The sequence below is a fragment of the Clupea harengus genome, unplaced genomic scaffold, assembly GCF_900700415.2.
Source record: "Clupea harengus unplaced genomic scaffold, Ch_v2.0.2, whole genome shotgun sequence".
In the NCBI taxonomy this organism is placed as follows: Eukaryota; Metazoa; Chordata; class Actinopteri; order Clupeiformes; family Clupeidae; genus Clupea; species Clupea harengus.
In genome coordinates this window covers 157,273-176,053 of record NW_024879565.1, presented here as the reverse complement: position 1 = coordinate 176,053, position 18,781 = coordinate 157,273, and the positions used below count along the sequence as shown (strand labels likewise).

The following is an 18,781-nucleotide window of genomic DNA, read 5'->3' as shown; positions in this document are numbered from 1 at the left end:
TCGACCATTGACAGTTCTCTCTACAGTCAGAGCTCGCGCAAGAAGGTAGAACGTAAGGGAAATACCCTTTCCAAACCTTGTAAGGGCGTAATAACTAGTTTGTGAAAGACCCAGATAAACACAGATATCCGACAAGGCAAAATCCCGGACGTTTTTGGAATCCCTGCTGGACGCATTTTTTAGGTCTCGAAAGAGGACCTGTCCGGGTAAGAGAGCACGTCTGGTCACCCTATTTTAGTAGATGCCAAAAGTCATCGACCGTCTCAGACTAGCATGCAAATCAGTGTCTCAAACGCCAAGGATTTCACACGTTAGTCTTAGTCAATCACACGCAAGGTAAGCTTTAGAAGTTTACAACCTTGGAAACCTAACTTCGCTAGCTTGTAATGAATTACATGTTCCAATGTAAATTATGAATATGTAGCGTTTTGGTGTTGTCAACTATATTGTATTCGATCACACAATGTATAGGCTGAAAACGCGATCGGTATTTCATCTAAACTAAATGTTGTCATTCTTTTAGTTATGTTAGCATTCATCTCCGATATCACAATGAATAAAACTATGCAGTCATATTTATGTAAAATCTTTGAATATTCTTACCTTATCGGTTGACATAATTTGTTGGTTTCTGACTTCGTCTGGTCATCAATACAGTGTATGCGAGGCTGCATCTATCGTAACTGGGTATTTACAACACTGAAGTAAACGTTAAATACCTCCAAACCTTAAGGGGGAGCTCCAAGGGAAAAACTCCTTAATGCTGCTTTAAAGAGACAAACTTTATGTCCACTGTCTCCAGGGGCTCGAACGGAGGCCCCGTGAGAGCACGTAACACCACTAGCAGATCCCAAGAGGGTATGAGGTGTCTCTCTGGCACCCTGAGCCGTCTCACCCCCGCCATAAAGCGTGACGCTAGCGGGTGACTGCCAGGAGAACTGCCATTAATGCCTGCGTGGCAGGCTGAAATGGCAGCCATGTACACTTTGAGAGTAGAAGCCGCCTTCCCCTCATCAAACAACTGCTGTAGGAATTCTAGAATAACGCCCAGCGCGCAATTAATGGGGTCGTGCTGACGCGCAGCACACCACCGCTCAAAACTGCGCCACTTCAGCGTATACAGAGCCCGTGTTGATACAGCTCGGGCACTCTGTATTGTAGCCACCACCGCGTCCGACAAGCCTGACGCTATGAGCCTGCACCTTTCAGGTGCCAGGCTCTGAGACGCCACCACTCCGGATGGGGGTGCCACACTGTCCTGTGCGCCTGCGTTAGGAGGTCTCTCCGTAGAGGCAGCTCCCAAGGCTGCTGCACTGACATATTGACCAGATCTGCCACCCACGGCTGGTTGGGCCAGTGGGGGGCTATCAATATCAATTCCCTGCCCTCGTCCCAATCCTGCACAGCACCTGCTGGAGGAGCGGGATCGGGGGAAAAGCATATAGGGGTAGGGCTGGCCACTGGTGGCCCAGCGCGTCTATGCCTAGTGGGGGATCGTCGCCCCCTAGCGAGAACCAGAGCGGGCAGCAGGTGTTCTGCCTGTTCGCGAACAGGTCCACCTGCGCCTTGAAAAAACGCACCCAGATCTGACCTATCACTTGTGGGTGAAGGCACCAGTCTGCTGCTCGAGGATCGCCCCTCGATAACAGGTCCGCACCGTAGTTGAGGTGGCCTGGTATATGAACTGCCCTGAGGGACAGGACGTGCCTCGCTGCCCACAGGAGCAGGCGAGTCGCCCAATGGTGTAATGACGGGGAGCGCACTCCGCCCTGGCGATTTATATACGCCAAGGTCGCAGTGTTGTCCGTCCTCACTAGTACATGCTGACCACTCAGCCTGGGCAGAAAGTGTTGTAGAGCTAGGACTACTGTTCGCAGCTCTAACACATTTATGTGAGACGCGGCTTCTGTCACAGACCAGAGACCGTTCACGCCTCTCCCTTCGCAGACCGCTCCCCAGCCTTTGGTGGAAGCGTCTGTGGTCACCACCACGCGACGCGACACTATGCCCATAGTGCCTGACGCGGCGAGAAACCAGGGGGTTCTCCAGATCGCCAGGGCTTTCCTGCATCTGGAGGACACCACTACTCTGCGATGCCTGTCTGTGACTGCGTTGAGCTTCATAGACAGGTACCATATTTGGAATGGCCGCATACGCAACATCCCTAACGGGAGCGCTATAGCGGCCGACGCCATCATTCCTAACAGGCGTTGGCAGCGCAGCGACGAGACTGACTGTCCCCGTCGGAACTGGCGCACGCATGTTTTGATGGCACTTATCCGTTCTTGAGACAGCCTGACCTCCATGGAGGTGGAGTCTAAGATCATACCCAGAAAATGCGTAACTTGCCTGGGGCAGAGAACGCTTTTTTCTCTGTTTACAACAAAACCCAGTCGATACAGGTGTGCCACCACTAGATGGCCATCCTGCACTGCTGCAGCTTTTGAATGGGAAGCAATTAACCAGTCGTCCAAATAATTGTAAACGCGTAAGCCGCGTAGACGTAATGGGGCGATAGCTGCCTCTACGCACTTTGTAAATACCCTCGGCGCTAGGGACAGGCCGAATGGGAGTGCGTTGAATTGGTACGCTATTCCTCCGAACGCAAACCTCAGATATTTCCGATGTCTGTGGTGGATCGGAATGTGGAAATAAGCGTCTTTTAAGTCTATCGTGATAAACCAATCGTTTGGCCTTATAAACTGCACAAGCCTGCGTGGGGTCAACATTCTGAACCGTAGCGGCATGAGTGCTTTGTTTAACACACGTAGATCTAATATAGGCCGATAATTCCCGTCTCTTTTGGGTACGAGGAAGTAACGGCTGTAGAAGCCTGCATTCCTTTCCTTGAAGGAACTCTGCTTATGGCCTTTTTCTGAGCAGGGAGATATTCTTCCCGTAGGAAGTGAGACTGTTCTCGCTGTATCACAGACTGTATTACTCTGCTGAAAGGCGGAGGGGAACGGGCGAATTGCAGCACGTAACCCTTTGAGACCGTCTTTAGCACCCATGGTGACACTGCGTATGCGCGCCAACTTTCTGCACAACCAGGGAGGTTGTGCTCTGAGTTGAATTTGTCGGGGACTAACCCGCTCATGGTCAATGAGTCTAAGCCTAGATCTACACCCACTCCGCCTAGGGAGGGGGACGAGATCTGGGGCTGCCCCCTCATGTTTTCGAAAAAAATTTGGGGGTGCGATTGCACTGTGTGCATCGCGGGGGGAGTTGCACAAGCATGCCTGGGCACTGCGCCATCTGGGACAGGAGTTAGGACATATGATTGTGGTGCTTGTGAAAACCTGCTTACCGTGCTGGACATGATTTCCACATGTGAGCGACGGGCTGATTTCTTTGGATGTGGTGTGGGCTCCACCGCTCCCCCCTGTGTGACGAGTGGCTGACTGTCACGGTCAGGAAGCCTGAGGTCTCCCTCTGCCTCGCCCCCGGCGAGCGGAGTGCTGCCGCGGAGCCTGGGCTGCGCCCTGGGCAGGGCGCGCAGCTGGTTGTTGTGCTGCAGGCTGCGCTGGAGGGCGGAAGGGATGTCTCTGCCAGCCTCACCCGGTGGATACCTTTGCTGGAGGCGCTGGCGAGCGGAACCCGCTTCTCTTCCGGCCCGGTGCGGGTGTGGTGTGTCCTGAGGAGGACGTCTCACCCGTGCCACTAGAGCGAGGCATCCAAGCCTGGAATACCTCTCTGCTCTTCTGCTGTTCTTCGAACTTGGCAGCCATTGTGACCACTGCCTCCCGAAGGCGCCCTGGACAGAGACGGGGCGTCGAGGAGTGGTGCTTTTTCTCTGTCTGACAGCTTAGCCAGTGATAGCCACAGAGACCTCTGGGTAGCCACCGCGGCACCCATCACCCTCCCCAGTGCCTGTGCCGTGCACCGAGTTAGTCTGAGCGACAGATCCGTCGCGCGACGGAGTTCTGCCACAGACGGGTGATCTTCCCCCAGCGACAAGGCAAGCTCAGTCAGGAGCTTTGGCCTGTAGCGCTGTAGCAATGCAGCCGTATTGGTCGTGCAGGCAGCCTGCCCTGCAGCCAAGTAGGACTTCTCCGCCAGCTGAGCCTGGTGTCTGGCCACCCGCGTGGGCAGGAGAGGCTTCCGGCCGAGACGCATCGTGGGGGATGCGGGCGAGAGGTAGCCCGCTACTGCATCCTCCACCTGAGGAAAGGAGAGGTAGCCCCTCTCCTTAGCCATGTGGAGCTGCATGTAGGGCGCGAACCCCGGCACCGGGGCTCGGCCCGAGTAGGGTATCGCCCATGTCGCCTGCAGTTCCTCGTGCACCTCCTTAAAGAAGGGGATGCTGGAGGGAACTGACGTGGCGGGGCCAGCATAGAACTCCCCGTCCAGCAGCGAGGGCCGCACACTGGGAGGGAGAGGGAGCCCGAGGCAGCTGGCTGCTCTCAGCGCAACCTCGTGGAGCTGCTGGCCCAGGAGCCGAGACGAGGTAGGAGGTGTCTCCACCCGCAACCTGACGTCATGGCTCGTCTGCATTGTTTCCGCGATTGAGCCGTGCTCATCGGAGAAGTCTAGCAGACTATCATCATCCAGGCTGATGTCCAGCTCGAGCGCATCGTGGGGGATGTGCTGGACACCGCTTGGTTGAAGCTCCTCAGCCTCGCTGCCCGCAGCCCCAGGGCTGACAGGCGGCGGAGACGGGGAGAGACCCGGGAGCGGAGCTGCCGCCGCAGGGCGACTGCTCACGCTCACCAAGTCCAAGGCTGAAGACGCACTCATTCCTACGGGGGCGTCAGCCCCGGATGGCACTAGTGCCGCCTCCTCGGCGTCTTTGCGCTTCCAGAACGCAAGGCGCCTGGTAGCCTTAGCTAGCGGGAGGCTAGCACAGATGGGACAGACAGGGGCTTCGCCCGAGAAGGCTCCCTCCGCGTGGTCCCTGTCTAGGCCGGTCACGCACCGACGGTGGCGGTCGCCCTTGGGACGGACGTGACCGCAGTCGATGTAGTGTCTGGCCATCTTTTATCAATCTGAAAGTAGAGAAGAATGTTAAAACACAAGCACACTATCTGCAACGAACACGTTGTTAGCAAGCTAGCAGGCTAGTCAGAGACTTAGCCAGCCAGGCAGCAAGGATAGCAGCCACTACTTTCAAAATGAAATTAAGCCAATGAATTTCGTAGCGCCCTGAGCTAGTGAGGGTTAAGGAACCCGATAACTCACCAACCCGTAGAGAGCGAAAAGCACACAAAACTCTTTTGACTGTGGTAGAGCGTTTGAGATATACTCAGAGATGTTCACTCCGTCTTGCGAAGTTTCAAAAGAGGAAGATCTGAGGGCGCGTAATGATATTATAGAGCTCCTGGAAGGCGGGGCCAGGAGCGCGCGCTGACAGATCTCGCGGCCTTTCAGGCGTAAATAGATAAATGCTTCGATTTGTAGCCATGACTTGACGTCATGTACCATTGTGTTATATCGCAGTGAACTGCGATAAGGAACTATTCCCTCTTCTCTAACTCTCCTGGGGCCCCCTGTGTGTGTGTGTTGATCCCCTGAGGCCCACTGAGACCCTCTGAGACCCCCTCCTCACCGGGGGTTTCTTGGAATGTGCCTGTGTTGTGACTTTAGTGCTGACTTTAACATCAGTGAATCATGTCAATAGCTAAGTTACTGTTTCCCGCCTGGTCGCTTTCCTAAAGTGAGACTTTCATACTGATGAGTTAATCCATGTTCATCTAAACATAAAAAATATTCCACAGCGTGTACGTTTTTCTTTTCTCTGAATCACACTTACGATCATTTCAGAAAAGTTCTTGGATCAAATGAAGGATGGTTTCTACGCAATATTTTATAAATGAGGCCAAAGGTGTTTCCGATATTCAGAACTATCCAAAACACAATTAAACACAACAAGAGTGTTGTCTTTACAATACTATAAGTCTAAATAAGAGAGTTCTCCTTATTTCATAACACTGAAAAAACAAAAGCTCAACAAACTGACCTGAGACTCCATGCCTCTGTCTGACTGGCTCTCTGAGCCCAGCTGTGTTTTCTGACTTGGCTTTGCCTAATGAAACCATTATGAAACATTTTAATAAGCATTTTATTCCTTTCTTATGGATATCTTTATCAAATTGCCTTGATATTACTGAGGCCTTTCTACTTACTTGGCGTTCTGGAGCACTAAAAAATTACCGGATGTCTGTAATTCTTTTTCTCTGCCATTTTAACTGACCTGGCTGGCTGAAAATTGGAGACACACACACACACTCACCTCTTTACAAATTGTGTGGCATAGCGGTAGTGACAGGGGAGAGAGGAGGAAAAAGAGAGGAGTGCGTGTGTGCTTTGTCCAAAATCAGCCTCTTTTTTTATCAGCACGCTGGTTAAGCTAATAGCTAATGATTGTTAACAAGCTCAAACTTGATAGCGTGATGAAAAGAGGCTAATTTTGGACAAAGCAGGAGAAATGTCACTTTTCATGTTACAAGCTTGTGCTTGTTGAACAAGTGGCGTGATAAATGACTTACTGGCTTTTACTTGTAGAGGTTTTACTGGTGTGGTTGGTTTCGTCACAATCTGACCGTGTTAGGCTGATTGACTGTTAGGGGTCCGTTATGGTTCTACGACTGCGTTACTGCGTGGTCACGCAGTTGCTTCAACGGACTTGTGAACATTTATAGTTCTCTGTCAGTCGGTGGGTGACGCAAAGCAATAATAAAAAAATATGGCGGACCAAACGCTGTAGATGGTCGTATTTGTACATACAAGTTTTTTTTTTTTACTTTGTTTTGCTAAGATATTTTTTTTAAGTTACCGAGAAATAGACACTGTGCAATGTAAAACCCCCGTTATTGTAACTGAAGAATACATCTGAGGGGATTTGCGAGTAGCTGAGCCAGCTATCTAATGTACACTACTACCCACAAGGTAAACAGCGATGGGTTCGACCAATCACAGCACACAAATACGTCTGAGGGGATTTGCGAGGTGTCTGAGCCAGCTATCTAATGTTAGCATGCTACTGCCTACAAGGTCAATGCGATGGTTTGGACCAATCACAGCCCTGCGGCTTGCGTCACCTCGTCAGAGAATTACAAAATTTGGGAGACACTCGCAAGCACGCAAGAGGTGCTCGGAGGGGGCTTGCGTGTCTTGCGTACTTGCGTGTCTGAGTAAAAGTCGGACCATAATTTAAGCTTTAAGGGCGATACATGCTTCTGCAACTGCGTTACTGCGTGGCCACCCAGTTGCATCGACGGACTTGTGAACCTTTATGGTTATCCGACAGTTGTGCAATGTAAAAACCCCATTATTGTAACTGAAAAATATGTCTGAGGGGATTTGCGAGGTGTCTGAGCCAGCTATCTAATGTTAGCATGCTACCACCCACAAGGTTAACACCGAAGGGTTGGACCCATCACAGCCCTTGCGTCGCCTTGTCGGATAGTTGAAAAATTTGGGAGATGCACGCAATAGGTGTCCTCGGAGGGGGTTAGCAACGACGCAAGGGGCTCTTGCGTGTCTCACATGTCTGCGTAAAAGGCCGACCATCAATTAAGCTTTAGACTGAAACACGGAGCTGCCGGTAGCCCTGCACGTTGGAAACAGCATGTTGACCGAACCACTTTGAAGAATAGGGTGGTTCATGATTGTTCAACACTTAAAAATCACATTGTTTTACGCTTATAATTAGGACCGCTTGTGTTGTGCTTTTATTTAAAATTACTATATTATTAAAAATTATTTATTTGTGTTTACAATGATTTTTTTGGGGGGGGGGGCAACTTTATGGAAGGGGGGAAAACAGGTGACGTGTCCCCCCCTTCCATAAAGTTGTCTCCGCCCCTGCCCAAGACTGTTTCACGGCATCCCGAGATCGCACTGATAAGCAATATCCCATGAGAATGCCCCTTGACCTGTCCATCACATCATCTAGTTACCGCTATATAAGCCAGACCGACCTCTTTCCAGTTTTTGGTCAAGAGAAGCTGGAGGAGAGCATCACCATCAGGAGCAGTTGTTGGACGATTCACGATTCAAAAGACAATTCACAGATCAAAACATTCACGATCATTCTTGCCGTGCGTCCATACGAGTGTTCTGTTGATATTTGTGTACATTAGCGAGTCTGTTTCAGGTCAAAAGTAACTAGTATCTGCTATTCCATGTAATGTTGTAATCATCCACATCTGTCATTCAGGATTTCATGTATCCACTGTATCATCATACTTCGCTCCATTACTCCTGCCGCTTTATCAAAGAGTCAGTAAACGCTAGGGAGATGATTAATGTAGGTAATGAAATGTTCATGATAACTGTTACTTATCCTGTCTTAAAGGGACAGAGCCACATTCCTGGCGATATCATTATGTGGATTTATCATTCTGTATGCAGGCTAGTCATGGTTGTTATCCATTGTCATCAGTACATCATGTATTTATTTACCTTGGGTTTACCATCATCCTTGTTTTGTATTACTGTATATAATTGTTCATATTTGTATGTCTTTGTTATTTATATCATTATAGAAATCACGGTTCATTGTATCACGGCATTCCTTGTATATGTCATGAGTGTGTGTGTGTATAAATAAATCTTTATTGGGAATTTGGTATCTCTCTGTTCTGTCTGTGTAATGCTTTCAGCAGAGACTGTGGATCCAATCGCACGACAAGGAGACAGAGGTATGTGCAAATAAATATGTTTACTGTTTCGGATTTAGTACACGTATCGGCAATCCATACACAAGTATACAAATCTAAGTACAGAAAGACGGCGGCAGAGTTCGTAGTCAGATCGGTCCGGGGTCGATACACAGGCAGGCAGTCAGCGATGGAAAACGGTATTCAGGCAAGGAAAAGGCAGAGACGTAATCCGTTGGACAGGCGGTAGAGGTCGGTGCACGGGTAGGCAGTCCAAGATGAGGCAGGGTATCCGAAAGGAGAAAGGCAGAGGCATAATCGGTAAGACAAGCAGAGGTCGGCAACAGGAGATCTATCAGGCACGGGAAATTGCTGGAACGCTAGAAACATGAAGAGACTAAGACGAACTGGCAACGAGAGACAGGGGGGGTATTCGTCGTAGCTCGCTAAGCGGTTTAGCGAGCTAATTTTCAGGCTAAGATCAAAAACGCCGCTCTTTTTGGTTCGTGGAAGCAACTTTTGATAAATCACCATAGTTACATATCGATTAGCACTAACCTGCTCCAGGGCAGGCTAACTTAAGTGTAGCTGGATAAGCTTGCCACACCCCCGGAAAAAGGAGGGATCCCATTGACCAAGGACTGATATTAGAGTTAGATTAGCAGAGGGAGAGAGTTCTTTGCGATCGCCAAGATCCATTATTCTTGTATGAGCGCTACCGATTCAGCCGACAAGGAATCATTAATTTACAAGACCTTCTCGAGTCATTTATTGCAAACACCACAGTCGGAACATTGACTGTCTTGCGCTTTTTTGCGAGTGGTACATTTTTGTAGTGTCGGTGATGCGGAGAACAAAGCACTCATAATTATATGAGTGTTATTAGTACACCATAGCATATCATTATTGTAGAAAATGATTAAGGTGGACTCATGATAAGAATAGAGAGAAATACAGACAATTTATTTTCACTGCTTCAATTTATTGCATTTGTTATTAATACATTTAGTCATTTAACAGACGCTTTTATTTAAAGCGACATCCAAGGAAATGTAAAACTACATTGAGGAAGGAGGTGAGGGGATTTGAACTAGCAACCATGCAGATTCAAACCGGTAGAGGAAACCTCTGTGCCAGTGGACACTTGCCATCAAGTATTCATACATAGATATCACCCTATAAACATCCCAACACACCTTGCTCTCACAGCGGTGGTGGTGTTGAATTTTGCCATGATTATGGTCTTGTATTCTTCATAAGCGTTCATATTCATCTCCTACTCGCCAGCGGAGAAAAAAATAGCCCTTTTCTTTGAGTTTAGAACCATTATACCGTTAGAAAATCATGGTTTTGGTGATCGACCTTTCCTGCCTTTTGAAGTAGGACGTGCACGCGCAAATGCCATGATAACTTTAGCCTGGTTGAAATTAACCACATGATTAGGATGCGGATCAGCCGTTAACGAACCGATATTTGCTGTTCTCAATCAGCTCGCTAATCTTAACGGGCTAAAAGGCCAATTGATTAACTTAGCTTCAATCCTACGACGAACGTACCCAGGGACACACAAACTATATACACCAGGTGAAAACAATCAAGGCAGACAATCAACAAGGCGGAGCACACACAAGGGTAGGGCATGACGTGTCTGAAACGAGAGGAGAGATGAGTAAACAAACACAACACAGAACATAAATAATGACAACACAGTAGACATCTGACTATCGAACCGGACGAGACTTGACAGTACCCCCCCCCCCCCTTTAGGGACGGCACCTGACGTCCCAGGTTGGTCAGGATGGAGACGATGATAATCCTGGATGAGAGAAGGATCCATGATGTTACTCGTAGCCACCCATGACCTCTCCTCAGGACCGTAACCCTCCCAGTCCACCAGATAATGCCGTCCGCGACGCCGAACTGACAGAAGTCGTTTCACTGTAAAAACAGGGCCTCCATCGATCATCCTGGGAGGGGGAGGAGTTTTAGCGGGGGGAACCAAAGGACTCTCCAAAACTGGTTTGACCCGGGACACATGGAAAGTGGGGTGAACCCTCATCGACCTGAGAAGTTTGAGACGCACAGCAACGGGGTTAATGATTTTAGTCACTGGAAATGGTCCCACAAACCGGGGGGCCAACTTGCGGAATCCCACACGCAGGGGGAGGTTCCGTGTGGACAACCAAACCTTACTTCCCGGCTGGTAAGTGGGAGCGGGAGTCCGTCGTCGGTCGGCCATCCTTTTAGACTGAACCGCGCTTCTCAGGAGCATATCCCGGGCTCCCTTCCAAATGGCAACGGTGGATGAACCTCTGGGCTGAGGGCACGCTGACCTCCTTCTCAAGGGTCAGGGAACAGTGGTGGCTGGTAGCCGTAAGCACACTGAAAAGGAGACAGACCAGTAGAGGAGCTGGGTAGTGTGTTGTGCGCATACTCCACCCAGATGAGATGTTTGCTCCATGTGGTTGGATTTTGGGAAACTAGACAGCGTAGTCCAGTCTCCAGTTCCTGGTTCAGTCGTTCCGCCTGGCCTTTAGACTGGGGATGGTATCCTGAAGAGAGACTGACCGTGGCACCAAGGAGAGAACAGAACGCCTTCCAGAATTGGGAAATAAACTGCGGTCCCCGGTCTGACACCACATCCCTGGGAAAACCATGAATGCGGAAAACATGGGACAATACCGCTTCCGCAGTCCCTTTAGCAGAACGCAGTTTAGGCGTAGGGATAAAATGCACCATCTTAGAAAATCTGTCAACGACTGTTAAGACTGTGGTATTACCTTCAGAGGATGGTAACCCCGTGACAAAATCTAACGAAATATCAGACCAAGGACGATGGGCCACAGGAAGCGGCTGAAGGAGACCAGAGGGAGGACGGTGGGAAACCTTGTTCCGGGCACACACCGAGCAGGCTGCCACATACTCCTCGACCTCCTTCTTCATGGACGGCCACCAGAACCGTTGTCTAGCGACGAAGAGAGTTCGTCGTACTCCAGGATGGCAGGAAACTAAGAAGGTGTGAGCCCAGTGGACGACCTGGGAATGAAGGGGTACAGGGACAAACAACCGGTTTGGGGGGCAGCCCTCCGGCACCTGTCTTGCCTGTCTGACCTCTTTCTCGATCCCCCACGTGACTGCCCCTATCACACAGGATTTAGCCGCTTGGCAGATTGGATGTACTCTAAATTCTTATGGTCAGTCCACACCAGGAAAGGAATCTCTGCTCCCTCCAACCAGTGACGCCACTCCTCCAGAGCCACTTTGATGGCCAACAACTCTCTATTCCCAACATCATAATTCCTCTCAGCAGGCGAGAGCTTTCGGGAGAGGAAGGCGCAGGGATGGAGTTTATTGTCCTTCGGTGAACGCTGGGAGAGAATTCCACCAATTCCGACATCAGAAGCGTCTATCTCCACCACAAACTGTAGGTGGGGATCAGGAAGTGTGAGGACAGGTGCAGTAGTGAAAATCTCTTTCAGCCTCTGGAAGGCTCGTTCCGCTGAGGAGGGGACCACTGAAACTTAGTATTTGGAGAAGTCAAAGAATGCAGGGGAGCAGCAACAGAACTGTTGGGGGGGGTGAGGGGGTAGCGCGGAGGCCCGGGTCTTATTGAAAACCTCCTTGAGATCGAGGTAGCATGGAGGAACCCGGAAGTCTCGGAAGTCAGAATCCAGCAATGCTGGTTGAGAAGCAGAAGCAGAGCTGTGCGGAACTGCAGTGAGCCCGAGACTGATAGGCGACGACACATCAGAGGTGTGGTAATCCTCTGAGGTAGATACTGTAGAAGCACAGGTGACAGAGCACCTCCTGTCCCAACCCAATATTCTCCCTGTGGAGCCGCCCCGTGTTAATATCGTTCCTTTTGGAACGATGACGTTTTGGTGCCATGACAACGGAAAATAACATATATATATATATTTTTTTTTACAAAAGCCTCAAGACCTATCCAATCAGATTGCATGCTTTTTAAATCCATTTTATTGATTGGTTAGTCCCACAGAGCTTGTCAAATCAAGCTACGCGAGTTACGTGACTTTGAGGTTAGAAAAACAAACATGGCGTCCGCAAGTAAGCGACACCAACAGCGATTTTCAGGACAAGCAGAGGCAGCATTTCTAGATAGATAGATAGATGGATACTTTATTAATCCCGAGGGAAATTTAGGTCATCCAGTATCTTATAAATATATACACCTCACCGACATACATACATAAATCACATATACATACACATAGGGAGAACATATATACATACACATAGGGAGAACATATATACATACACATAGGGAGAACATTTTCACACAGAGTGTTTCCAGATACAGGCCCTATTGTACTGAGTGCAATGATTTTGACAGTGTCGGTCCAGGAGGAAAGTGATCTTGTGCAGCTGGTGTGGATAGTGCAAAAAAAATATATATATAATGTTCTTGTGCTTGTGAGGATGGGTAGTGCAAGATAGTGGTCTTGTGTCTGTGTGTGTGTGTGTGTGTGTGTGTGTTATGAAAGTGCAAAGAGCAAAGTGATAGTGCAGAATATGTAAGTGGTAAAGTCTGTGCATGAGATGAGAAGGGGAGGGCAGACTGAGGTAGACTCATGCCGAGAAGTCCATCTCCCTCCCCCTCCCCTTCTGTGTGGCATTAAAAAGCTGGATGGCCCTGGGGACAAAGGACTTCCTCAGCCTGTCTGAAGAGCATGACAGTGACAGGAGTCTGCCACTGAATGTGCTCCTCTGTCTGTTGAGAGTCATGCGTAGTGGGTGGTGGTCATTGTCCAAAATGGTCAGCAACCTACTCAGGGTCCTTCTCTCCGCCACTGTAGTGAGGCAGTCCAGTTCAGTGCCAACAACAGCTCCCGCCTTCCTCACCAGCCTGTCCAGTCGCCCTGCATCCCTCTTCTTTATGCTGCCTCCCCAGCACACCACATCATAAAAAAGGACGCTGGCAACAACAGACTGGTAGAACATGCGCAGGAGTTTGTTGCAGACATTGAAGGACCTCAGCCTCCTCAGGAAGTAAAGTCGGCTCTGACCCTTTTTGTAGATTGCATCAACGTTGGCTGACCAGTCCAGTTTATTGTCCATATGAACACCTAGGTATTTGTAGGTGTTGACCACCTCCACACTGACCCCCTCGATGGAGACTGGTAGCAGAGGAGGCTGGGACCTCCTAAAGTCCACCACCATCTCCTTGGTCTTAGTGGCGTTCAGCTGCAGGTGGTTATTCCTACACCACTGCACAAAGTTATCCACCAGGCTCCTGTACTCACCCTCCTGTCCATCCCTGATACATCCCACAACAGCAGAGTCATCAGAGAACTTCTGGATGTGGCATGACTCCGTGTTGTAGGTGAAGTCAGATGTGTACAGGGTGAACAGGACTGGTGAGAGCAGTCCCCTGTGGAGCACCAATGCTGCACAACACAGTCTCAGAGACACAGTCCTTCAGTCTGACGAACTGTGGTCTCTCCGTCATGTAGTCAGTGATCCAGGATACCAGGTGGACGTTCACACCCATCTGCAAGAGCTTGTCACTCAGTCTGAGGGGCTGGATGGTGTTAAAGGCACTAGAGAAATCAAAAAACATGATTCTCACAGCACCTTTCCCCTTGTCCAGATACGAGTGTGCCCTGTGCATTAGGTAGACAATGGCATCTTCCACGCCCACCTTCTCCTGGTAGGCAAACTGCAGCGGGTCGAGTGCATGGCGTACCTGGGGTCTGAGGATGTGAAGTAGCAGTCTTTCCATGGTCTTTGAAATGTGTGATGTTAAGGCGACTGGCCTGAAGTCATTAATCACACTGGGGTGTGGCTTCTTTGGAACGGGGATGAGGCAGGATGTCTTCCACAGTGCAGGGACCTTCCCCAGTTGGAGGCTCAGGTTGAAGATATGCTGCAGAGGCTCACCCAGTTCCACCGCGCATGCCTTGAGAAGTCTTGGACAGACTCCATCGGGCCGCCTGCTTTCCTGGGGCGCAGTCTCCTCAGCTCTCCAGTGACCTGAACCGCCGTGATGGTAGGGGGAAGGCTCTGTGTGGTCGCCTGGGGGAGGGGTGCAGCAGCTTTGGAGAATGGCAGAGGGCTGGAAGCTGGAGGGAGTGGGGCCACATTGGCTGTGGTCAGAGCAGGGGGGAGGGGAAGATCACAGGGTTGTGAGGGTGGGGGGGCTGTGGCATGCAGTGAGCAGGTAACAGCAGCTGATGATGGGGGGATGCAGGAATAGGTGTTAGACAGTCATTAACACCTGGAGCTGGGTTGTCAAACCTGTTGTAAAACTGGTTACACTGGTTTGCTCTCACCACATCCCCCTCAACAGTGCTGCTGCTCTTCTTGCAGCCTGTGATGGTTTTCATGCCATCCCACACCTCTCTCATGTTGTTTTCCTGCAGCTTCTGCTCCACCTTCCTTCTGTAAGAGTCCTTTGCCTCTCTCAGCATGGTCTTCAGCTCTCCCTGTACACGCTTCCGCTCCGCCTGGTCCCCCTCTTTAAATGCCCTCTAATGAATGATGAGTGACCAAGAAAGCAATGTACACAGTGGTATTGGATGGATTTCTAGTGGAGAAAAGTTTGAATTTCACCAAGGATTGGAAGGAGAAAGCGCCAGAGAAAAGTACTCTCCGACTCCGTTTCTATCACAAGGTACGTTTCATCGTAAATTCACACACCCAACAAGTAGTCACTGCAATGCATGCTTTCCTCATTTGTTTCTCGGAGTAAATAATAAACTTTATCAAACCTTTGTATTTAGTTTTGTGTTCCAAACTCAATCAACTTGGCTAGATTTGTAGATTTATAAGACATTTGAGGGTGAACATTCACATGTGTTTCGTTTACCGCAAAGCTGTAGTACGCACCTTGTACTAATGGCAAACAACATGTTACTGGGTTTTCATTTTGGCGTTTGAAAGGCATAAGCAAGCAGGGACTTACAAGAAATTTAGAAGAAAAGATAAAGGAGTATTTATTTTTCTTTCAAGATAATTTTCTAAACTAATTCATGAACAATTTTGATGGTGACTTATGGTTTTAGTGTAGTTAGTTAGTGTAGTTCTGTCAATATTTCGTTGTTGATTTGAGACTTCAAGGTTTTGTGTGCTTGTAATTTCACGCCTGTACAATAATATATATATATGAGTGTAAAAGAAGAATAGAAAATTAACTGTTCCTTTTTCTGATCAATTGATTTTCAGCTTAGGTAATGGCAATATTAGCCACGAGGAGAGCAGCGGTGAGGGTGCTCCTGAAAATCTGGCAGCCAACCCAAGACCAGCAAGAGGTGTGAGACCAAGAGGGAAAGGGCCCAAGAGGCCTACAATCCAGGAGAGTTGGACCTTTTTATATATTGACGAATTCCAGATCTGGGCTTACTCTTCACCATTTGCTCATCAACGGACACATTTTGAAAGGGCTGATGCAGAGCTTTGCAGCGCTCCTTGAAATAGTCAAGGAAAGTTCTGACTTTTCTCAGCTTATCATTTCCATCCTCAGCACTACATGTAACATGGCCATCAGGGCTTTGAGCCGCTCCCGTGACATGGTAGACCTTGCCCAAAGCCCATGTTCCCCTCATACAGTTTTACGGGCAAGCCTCCGATGACCTCACGGCAAGCCATCCCACCTCTGACACCATTTGTAGCGAACAGAGAGCATAGTCACCTCTCTCTCTCTCTCTCACTCTCTCTCTCTTTCCACTCTCTCTCTCTTTATCTCTCCCGCCCTCCCTCTCTCCGAATCAACCCGGTTCTAGAGGATGCCAAACATTCACTCTGACTGCCAGGCTCTTTGGTATGGCAGTAAGAGTGCATGTTTGGCACCCTGTAGCCAGGCCAGGTGAGTTGACTATGCTCTCTGTTCGCTACAAATGATGTCAGAGGTGGGATGGCTTCCCTAGAGGTCATCGGAGGAGTGGCCGTAACACTGTATGAGGGACCCCAAGGTAGGTTGACCCCTGTGTGAGGGGCCCCATAGATGGGTGAAGCACTTGTGTGTGTGTGTGTGGGGGGGGGGGCACTCTGGATGGAATGCCTATGTGCATGAAGCGCAAGGGTGGAGGGCAGTGTGACGAAGTGCCGTCACTACAGATGAGTGTGTGCTCTGACTGCCACACTATGGAGCCTGGCTCATTGGTATAGCAGTCAGAGTGCATGTTTGGTACCCTGTAGACCCAGGTTCAAATCCATGTGGGGTGACCACGCTCTCCCTTCGCTACAAACTGGACATATTTTATCACACTGAATTTTACTGGAATTTTGAAATGTACATAATGTGGAGGACGCCAGATATTGGGCTGTAATATTTGAGGTTTTGCTCAGATCAAGCTGACATTTTAGGAAGATATGGCTGATTGAGTATGTATTGATTTGTAGTTGAAATTTTTTAATAAATATGTATACTTAGCTCTTCAGATGAGAAATGTACATAATGTATGCGCATAATTAATACACATTTGCATACAATAAAGAAACATCTTTGAAAAATGAAAAAACTGTGTGCTGTGTTGTACTCCTTACTATTAGCTTTAAAATGAGATATCACACATTAATATATGTTACAAAGTGTTCTTACATCACTGCTTTAATTGAAAGCACCCTAAATCAGTCATTTTAGGGGCTGGCAACAAAGGGTTAATGTGAGGGTTATGCTTAGAAAGCCATGGGTAACCCAAAATGAGAGGATGTGATGGGGAGTTTAAGAGATAGAAGCTCAACACCTCTGTGTGATCTTTAGAAATCGTAAATTGGATAGGACAGGTGCGGTGAGTCACCCTACACCAGGGCTCTTCAATTAGTTTGGAGCTGGGGCCGGTTCTTTAAACTGAGGCAAAGTCAGTGGCCGGAGGATATGAGTAATCACGGTAACAAATAAAGAAATTACAACAACATACTGAAGGAGTGAATATATTTTATTTTGTAAGTGCTTAAAACATCAAACCAGGAGAGCAATAACCAAGCCATATTAAACAGACAATTGGAGAAATGCAATTAAATAACAAAAACATGCACTTCATTGTACATAGCTGTACCAACACAACTTTACTGGTCATTATCCTCAATATTTAAGATTAAACTGATTTGAGTAACAGGCAGAATCAAATGTGTCTCCACCAACCAAGTGCATTGCATGGAACTGAATAGAATTGTAACAACTTAAAAGTGCTTGGTATTCTATCAAGGAAATGGGTTTGAAATTTCATCACTCAGTTCAGGTGAACTGTATCAGTTTAGAATTTCATTAATTTAACTGGCAAACAACTTCCAAGTGCACCAATTTTTTGTTTTACTATTCTGCCCCCGCTTCTGTGTGCAAACAGAGTAAAGTGACGACTTCCGGTTTCAATACGGATTCTTTAGGAAATAAGTTTTCCCCGCCGACAGATGCTACCGGAGCACACTCCGGGGGCCAGTCCAAAGCAGCTTGAGAGCCGGATCCGGCCCGAGGGCCGCCTATTGAAGAGCCCTGCCCTACACAGTAGGCGTCCATCCAGAGCGTGAGCTTCTAAGGCCTTGGGAAGAGAAATTAATTCCAGTTCTAATCTCTTAGCTAACCTCCAATCCATAAAGTTCTCATCAGCCCCAGAATCTACTAAAACAGGATGAGTGACAGTCAGAGAGGGAGTGATAAGTTGTGCTTGAATAACAGGCCGAAATGAAGAGAATGTAGTGTGGCTTACCAGTGCATTCCTCACACAAGTCTGGCTCTTTAATGGGCATGCAGCAATGAAGTTGCCCATCTGCCCGCAGTAGATACACTTTCCCTCACGTATCCGACGTTGGCGCTCCTCTGCCGTGAGCCTGGTCCGACCCAACTGCATGGGTTCCTCCGAATCCGCGGGAGGCGCTGGTGAGGCGGCAACAGGGCTGAACCGCACGGGCGATCGCCAGGAAAGACGAGAATCAGTAGCCGGACCCCTCTGGGATAGAGGGTAGACCTGCTGCTTGGGTCTCTCTCTCTCTCGCAACTTTATACGGTTGTCAATCACGTTAACCAGAGCGATGAGAGAGTTGAGATCCTTTGGCATATCGATGGCTGTCAGATGGTCTCTAATGTAATCAGCTAGTCCACGCATGAAGGCGTCGAACAGAGATTCGTCATTCCACCCACTATCTGTGGCTAGACTGCGAAACTCAACAGCATAAGCACTGACGCTACGATTACCTTGACGCAGGTCCATCAAAGATCTTGCTGC

General features: G+C 48.8%; 1 pseudogene; it reads right to left on the bottom strand.

Moving 5' to 3' along the window:
* Window positions 1-1,239: 1,239 nt before the first annotated feature.
* LOC122128922 lies at window positions 1,240-10,839 on the bottom strand (annotated as a pseudogene).
* Between the last annotated feature and the right edge of the window lie 7,942 nt (window positions 10,840-18,781).